We start from the raw sequence: 7291 nt of genomic DNA, 5'->3' as shown, positions 1-7291 counted from the left end.
ATGCTGCGCTGCCCTCTCTGGAAAGAAATTCTTCCTGATAACCAACCTAGATGTGCCCTGGCACAACTTGAGGCTGTTTCTTCTCATCCTGTCACTTGTCACGTGGGAGAAAAGACCAATCTCCACCTCTCTACGACCTCCCGTTAGGGAATTGTAGAGAGTGAGAAGGTCTCTCCTGAGCCTCCCCTTCTCCAGGCTAAACACCCCCAGGTCCCTCAGCTGCTCCTCGTAAGACTTGTGCTCCAGACCCATCATTAGTCTCCTTGCCCTTCTCTGCACACACTCCAGCCCCTCAATGTCCTTCTTGAAGTGAGGGGCCCAAAACTGGACACAGCGCTCAAGGTGCGGCCTCACAAGCGCTGAGTACAGGGGGACCATCCCTGCCCTGCTCCTGCAGCCACACCAGTGCTGGCACAAGCCTGGATGCCATTGGCCTTCTTGGCCACCTGGGCACCCTGCTGGCTCATGTTCAATCGGTATATTCAGAGGCGGGGAAGTTCTCCTCTCTGCCCTCAACTTACCTGTGGAAGAACAGCAGCCCTCAAAGCTGCTGGGACCAGAATCCCCATCTCCTGCCCCCAAAACGGCACCTAGGACCCAGTGGTCAGCCCAGCAATGCTGCTGCAGACAGTTCAGCCACTGCAGAAGAACGCAGAAAACGATCGCCGCGGAGCTGGGCTCTAGTTATTGAGAAAATCCGGTTTGTTCAGGGGTGAGATGGGAGAGCGTCCCCTCTGAGTGCCTTTCTGCTGCTTTGGGCTCAGCGGATACACCCTTCCTCTCACCTGTGTCCCCATTCAGACGGGCAAAACGGGGCGTTGAATGATTTGCAGGATTAATCCGGGCACTCGGCCAGGCTCCAGCTAGTGAGGGCGCTGGGAAGGGAAGACCCCGCTGGGTGCGGTGATGGCCCACTGCGGGACACGGCGCATCCGTCTGTGGAGCGTCCGGGTCCAGCTGAGGCAGGGCTGGGGCTGGGATCAAGCACAGGTTGGCCCCAGCTTGGCCGGCCCCACGCCGGTGTTCAGCCACCTCCTGGCTCCCACCTGCATCCCTGCTGTAAGCCCCAAACCGTTCTAAGCCACGGGCTCCTCCTGTCCCGTAGAGCAGTGCTCACCTAAAGGCTTTATGAGGTCTACACCGAGGAGAATTCACCGTTTCGCGAGTGTCATAATTCCCACAGCTCAGGCTCACCTTCCCAACAGGCGTTTGCTGGGGTGGGGAAGGTCTGACCGAAGTAATGATGGTTCTTGGAGTAAATATTCCTGTTTTGATTTGCTGTTATTCAGGGCTGTTAGCAAAGCACCCGCTGTCTCCTCTGGGAGACACAATTCAGAACGGAGCACCCCACAGCGTGGTTCAAAACACTCACAAACCTCCTGAGACAAGGAAAAGGAAAAAAAAAAAGACAAAATACCAGAAGCGGTGGGTTTTTGCTTTGAGAAGACCACCTCTGGTTACCAGCCACCAGCCCGAGCTGGTGGCCCTGCCGCTGCCGCTGCAGCTCCACGCAGGAACATCTGCAGGAAACCGCCCTGAGCTGTTCTGGCACCCCTGGGACCCCGCTGTTGCCTGTGGGTACGGTCACACCTTGACGTTACGCTCCTGGGCGTCCACCCACACTCCTGGCACCATGTCTGAAAGGGGGAGCTGAAGGAAACGAGTTAAAAACCCTCCTCCAATCAGTCACCGCTGTGTTTTGCAATCGTTTATAAGGCAAACAAGCTTCCAAGGAAGGGTTTGTTCAGGTCGCTTTGGCTGACGAATGGGACGGCACTAGGAGAAGACTCTGTCCATCTCCTCACAGTGACAACTGTCGAAGCACAGAAGATGGATTTCTGCATCTTGCCGGTGTTTAGATGGAGGTGGATTAGATTAGGGGCCCACGTGGTTAATTTTCTGTCGCAGAGATTGCGTGAGAGGACCCGCCACCCCTCTGGCTTTGAAATCCATTCCGTCAGCCACTTCTCCTCCCAGGTCACCTCCAGACTAGCTGATGGGCAGCACTTACTTAGAGTAGTGACAATTGTGCCAGGGACAGGAATGAGCTGTTGGCTCCACGTTCTCATAGAAACACAGCATGGTTTAGGCTGGAAAAGACCTTTAAGATCTTTAAGAACTGCCAGGTCACCAGTGAACCATGTCCCTCAGCACCACCTCCACGTGTCTGTTAAAGCCCTCCAGGAATGGGGACTCCACCACTGCCCTGGGCAGCCCGAAACCTGCTGACCCCTCTGTGCAATCACAGCCACAATGATTGGAACTGCAAAAACTTTAAAACCTGAGTCTAAAATAAGTAGAAGAAGGAAAAAAAAAAAAACCCACAATAGAAAGAAACATCTGTGCTGGCCGGCTGTCCTTCCTTTCTGCACGGTTCCCACACCGTTGCTTAAGCTGCAGGGAAAAACAATGGAAAAACAACATCTACTTACAGAGACATGGTGCTTCTCGCGGCAGCTTTCCCTCCTCCACCGACATTCCTGTGCCGCCAGCCCTCCGCCTTGCCCTAGATAAACTCCTGCCGCCTCGGTCCCGCCATGCCCCAGCGGTTGGAAACCGGAGCTCAAGGGAAATATTTAACGGGATGTCAAACCCCGCCTCTGCGGAAGGTCCTGCCCGCGTTGCCTGCGCCCCTACGGCTGGTCCCGCCACCTCTCCAAGCCTCGGGAGACGGAGGGAAGGTGCTATATATACACCGGGGAAGAAAGGGGCATCAGTTTTAAATCCAAACAAGCTGCCGGGTCTGGTCTTAGGAACGCTGCCTGGAATTCTGCTGCTGAGGTCTTGAGCGAGTTGGAAGTAAATGAATAGCATCAGCTAGTGGCACTGGTAACAGATGTGTAAGACAGAGCATGACTAATGGGGAACATCTGGAAAACGCATTCTGGCAAGAGTTCCTCGGTTGCTGGGGAGGAATAAAAAACTAAAACAAGAGGCAAGGCTCACGAGCGAGAAAAGCAGCTCTGGAGCTGCTGCTTTGCTGCACCCCCGGGAGAAGGGTTTCTCTGAACGAGGTAGTGCACCTCTCTCCGAGCTGGTGGGTGGGAGCGGAGAGCAGAAGAGGGGTGGGGAGGGGGTTCTGAGGACACACGGAGCCTTTTTGGCTGCTTTGCAGAAGGGATAAGAAGTATGAGGATGTGCATGAAGCCTAAGGCAAGTGGAAGAGAAAACCTCCGTCCTGATGGCCCAAGGATCACCGCTCGTCCCTGCTCCGTCCCCGGGGAGCCTTGTCATTGCCACCCCAGTGAGATCAGGGCTCCAGGTGCCTGCTGGGATGGAAATAGAGAGTCAAGGCAGAAGTTTGCTCAGGAGCCGGTGAGGAGGAGAAGGAAGGGAGCGACAGCAGCAGCCAAGAAGTCATGCAATGGATCAGAGCCAGCCTTTGAGAGGAGGAAGCACGGGAAGATGCACCTTGTGATCAAGAGGGACCTTTGGAACCACGTGGTTACCAGGAACTTTCATGCCTGGTCCTGGCAAGGCAGGGTACTCCCCCTGCTCTCAGACCTCTGGTTTCCCAAAGAGCCCGAAGGGATGCAGAAGGGCAATTCCTGCTCTCTGGAGCATCTTGTGCCAACGCTCTTTCAAGCAGCAGCATCTCCTGCATCGCTCCACGCCTCAGCCGTACTGCTGAGAGGTGCTCTGCCAGAGCCCAGGGCGTGTGAGCCTACGCTGACATCGGAGCTCGGCTGCGTGACACCACCCCGTTACCACCGATGGGTCTCCAGGATAGGTAACACCTCTGGACACTTTGTGGTAACTTTGCTGAAGGTTTTAAGTTATAAGCCTGTGAAAAAGTGAAATTATCACAGCCCTGGCTGCATGGTTCAACTTAAGCACATATCACACCAACAAAGGCCATGGGGAGATAGGGAGATGGGTTCAGAGGAGAGCACCGGGGCTGGAGATCTCCTCCAGCAACACCCCACCCTCCCTGGAGATCTTCCAATGGGACCCCACTGAGGGGCAGAAAATGTGTAGTGAGCCGAGGCCACATTACCCCTGCGTGCGCCTGGGGTTGGCTTGGCCCCCAGCATGCTGGGGCAGTCACCTTCTCACCCTTCAAGTCTAGAGGGGGTCACCTCGTGGTCACCGGCAGTCACTGTGTGGTCCCTAAGTGGGGACCCAGCAGCTTCCAGTACGTTGCAACATCTGCTTCCAAAAGACAAGTCCTGTGAGAGCCATCAGACCTGAGGGATGGTCACCAAGGTCTCATTCCCACCAATGAACCATGGTGAAAGCTCCATCCGCTCCAGCCGGTGCAGGATGGAGCTGCGGAGAAGTATTATTAGTTATTTAAAAATAACCAGATGAGAACAACTTCCAGGCTCTGCAGGACTGCGGGGACAACTTTGAGATAAAAGGCAGCTCAGCGTGGTCCCTGCCCCATGGGTCACGCAGCCTTTCCAGGCCCTTCGCTTTCTAACCGCGTGCGCTATTTAGACACACAGCAATCTCGTCTGGAGCAAGTTTTTGGGGGGCATCTGTGCTTCAGGCGAGCAACATCTGCTCCTGCTCCAGCCTCCTGCCCAGCAGCTCCGGCCACCACGCTGGCAGGGATCGCGTGGTTCCATCACCAAACCATCACCCATGGAAATAAATGAAGAACGTTGATCTTTTACCTTATTGGGAATGGTTGGACGTGGGTTTCGGAGGCCACAGAATTTCATGCCTGAGAGGTAAAAATGTTTGAATACCATAAATTGTCATTAATGGTATTAAACGGTTTTAATTAATATTTTTTTCTCCTGTGACTGATTTTACTAACCTTTTCTGTCTGACCTTCAGATGGGGGCTGCAGGGCACGTCTCCACCCTTACTGGCCGTGGGTGCCATCTGCTTTGAAAGCAGTTCGTGATGGAAAGGGGGGCAAAGGCGCTGCCTAGAAGGAAATGTTAGACCTGGGAAATGTCTTTCCCCTTTGCATGATCTTGAAGTCCACTGCAGAACTGCTGAATTTTGTTGTTCTTCTCATTATTCAGTAATTTGGTGGCAGTTAGAGGGGAAAAAGGGATCTGGGGGGTTACAGCTTTGCCAGTGAACGACAGAGGGACAGAGGTCTTGTCTCTGCAGGTGAAGGTGGCACTTTAGATCGTTGCAGCTGCAGAGAAAACTGGGCAGGTTTCAATGTCCTTGGTGTCTCTGGGGTGGCTGGACTGTTACCTGCAGCCCCAGGCCTTTAGCAGAGCAACCACCACCTGGAAACGGCTTTAAACAGAGTTTTGCTCCCAGACATGGGGGGATCGAAGGGTTTGGAGCAGGCGTCGGGCTCATTTTTGACAGGTTTGGTTCAAGTCAGCGTTGCAACTTTGGCGTTTCTACCGGCTCGTTCCCCAGACGCACGCCTGGTTGATAACACCACGTAAACCAAGAGCTGCAGAGAGTTCCAAGAGTGTCTCTCACTGGGGCATCTTCAAGGTTGCCTTCCATTTCCTGATGGGAAAGAGGCCATCAGCACCCCTGGGAGCTCCCTCTTCATGCCTGGAGTCTCCAGAGCCTTCAGCAACCCAAGCTGTCCTTGCCCTGGGGACATGCTGGCTGGGCTGGGGAATTCTGCTGGGACACAGAGCCGTGACTCTCATAACCTTGTGCTAAGGTGCTTTGGGACAGGCCAGCCCCTTCCAGCAAGGGCAGAAGCAACCTGTTCCCAGCCACAGAAACAGCCCATTTGCTCATGAAACTGGAACCAAACCAACAACCCTGTTATGGCTGATGGAATCAAGGCCAACCGTGGACATCCCAAGGACCCGTTCAAGAGCTGTGATGCAGAGGCGGGAGGGAGCAGGTGGAAATGGCCACAGAGCGGCTCGACTCAACCACCCTGGCCAAGGACCTCCAGGCTCCCTTTCAGTCCCACCGTGCAAAAAAAACCCGCAGTCGTGCAAACTTCCCCCCTTCACCCAGAGCTTTGGGCATTCTCCAAGGTTTGGGGCTAATCAGGGCTCGCATCGTCAGAACTCAGCCAAAACCTTAACTCTTCAAAAAATTAATTTACAGGCAGCAGAAAGAGCTGCGCCAGGGTCTGCTGCTACGATCTGTTTCACCACAGACCTTCGTGTGGGCATCTCAGGTCAGTGGTGATGACAACCCCAGCGCCAAGGTGTCATTGGAATGACAGAGCGAGATCTCTCTGCCTTGTCCCCATCACCAGGTTGATTTTTGTGTCTGCATCCAGCTCTGCTGGCTTTGATTTGGATCAAGAAGGTTTCGATCTGGATCAAGAAGGTTTTGATCAGCATCAGGACATTGTGGCCGGTCTCCGGCTCTTGTGAGGACCAGACGGAGAAAATCTGGTCTCTTGCCCAAAGCTCGCAAGGATTTTGGCTGCGTAATGCGAGGCTGTTTGTAGACGAGGCGGAGGCTGCTTGCTTTCACACACTCTGAAAATGCAATCTCTGGCTCTGAAGAGCTGTCAAAGTCGTGCCTCCGTTAGCCCAGAAAATAGGTCGGAAAACTGAATTTCTGTTACATTTGTGATTGGAGCAAGAAGCCAATGCCGTCAGCAGAACCAATAACGGTTCTGCTGCACAACAGTCAGATATTTCCTTAGGATCTCACTGACCGCGGAAAGCTAAAAGCGCTTTGCTTCGAACACGACAAAAAACCCGATCCGATGGGGATAAATAACAACAACATTCAAATTCTGATGGTCAAAAGCCCAGAAGAAGCGTTTAAACCTGGGGCTGAAGAGCAGGAGTGATTTATTCCAGCCCCTCCCAGCTGGAAATTGCGCTGTGATGGACACATTCTTGAGAGAGACGTCAGTGCTGACAAAGCCGCTGATTTTTTCCTGGCAGGAACCTTTCTGCTGAAGCTTTCAAGGCTGGCGAGGTACCACGACCGTGAGGTGGCAAGAAAGGGCTCGTGGGGAGCCCCAGGGACGTGGCTTGGCGAAGCCCTTTATAGCATTTTTTTCCCCTGCGTCTGTTCCTGCTCCAAAGAAAGCATCTGCCTCCAGTCCGAGGTCAGATGGAGCAATTATTCCCTTTTCTATTTGCTTCCCTTTCCTGAAGCGGCCAGAGGAGCAACAGGAATAAAAGGCCACCTCCAGCCGCACCCATTGGGGTTGTCCCTGGCGTTAGTGCTACCCACGTCTCTCCTGCAAACCCACCGCCGCTCCCCGAGCTCTCATAACAGGAAGCAATAAACGTTCCAGCCCCGCGAAGCCAAGCCAGGCTGGGCTCGCTGTAGACCTTCCTGAACTTGTACAGAGGAGTGAATTCAAAAAAGAAATGAAATCCATAAAGATCAGAGGAAATCCACCCCCTGGTGCAAACGGCCGTGCACGAGTCCA

This window comes from Buceros rhinoceros, unplaced genomic scaffold, assembly GCF_000710305.1.
Source record: "Buceros rhinoceros silvestris isolate BGI_N320 unplaced genomic scaffold, ASM71030v1 scaffold27481, whole genome shotgun sequence".
NCBI lineage: Eukaryota > Metazoa > Chordata > Aves > Bucerotiformes > Bucerotidae > Buceros > Buceros rhinoceros.
This window is presented reverse-complemented; position numbering follows the sequence as displayed.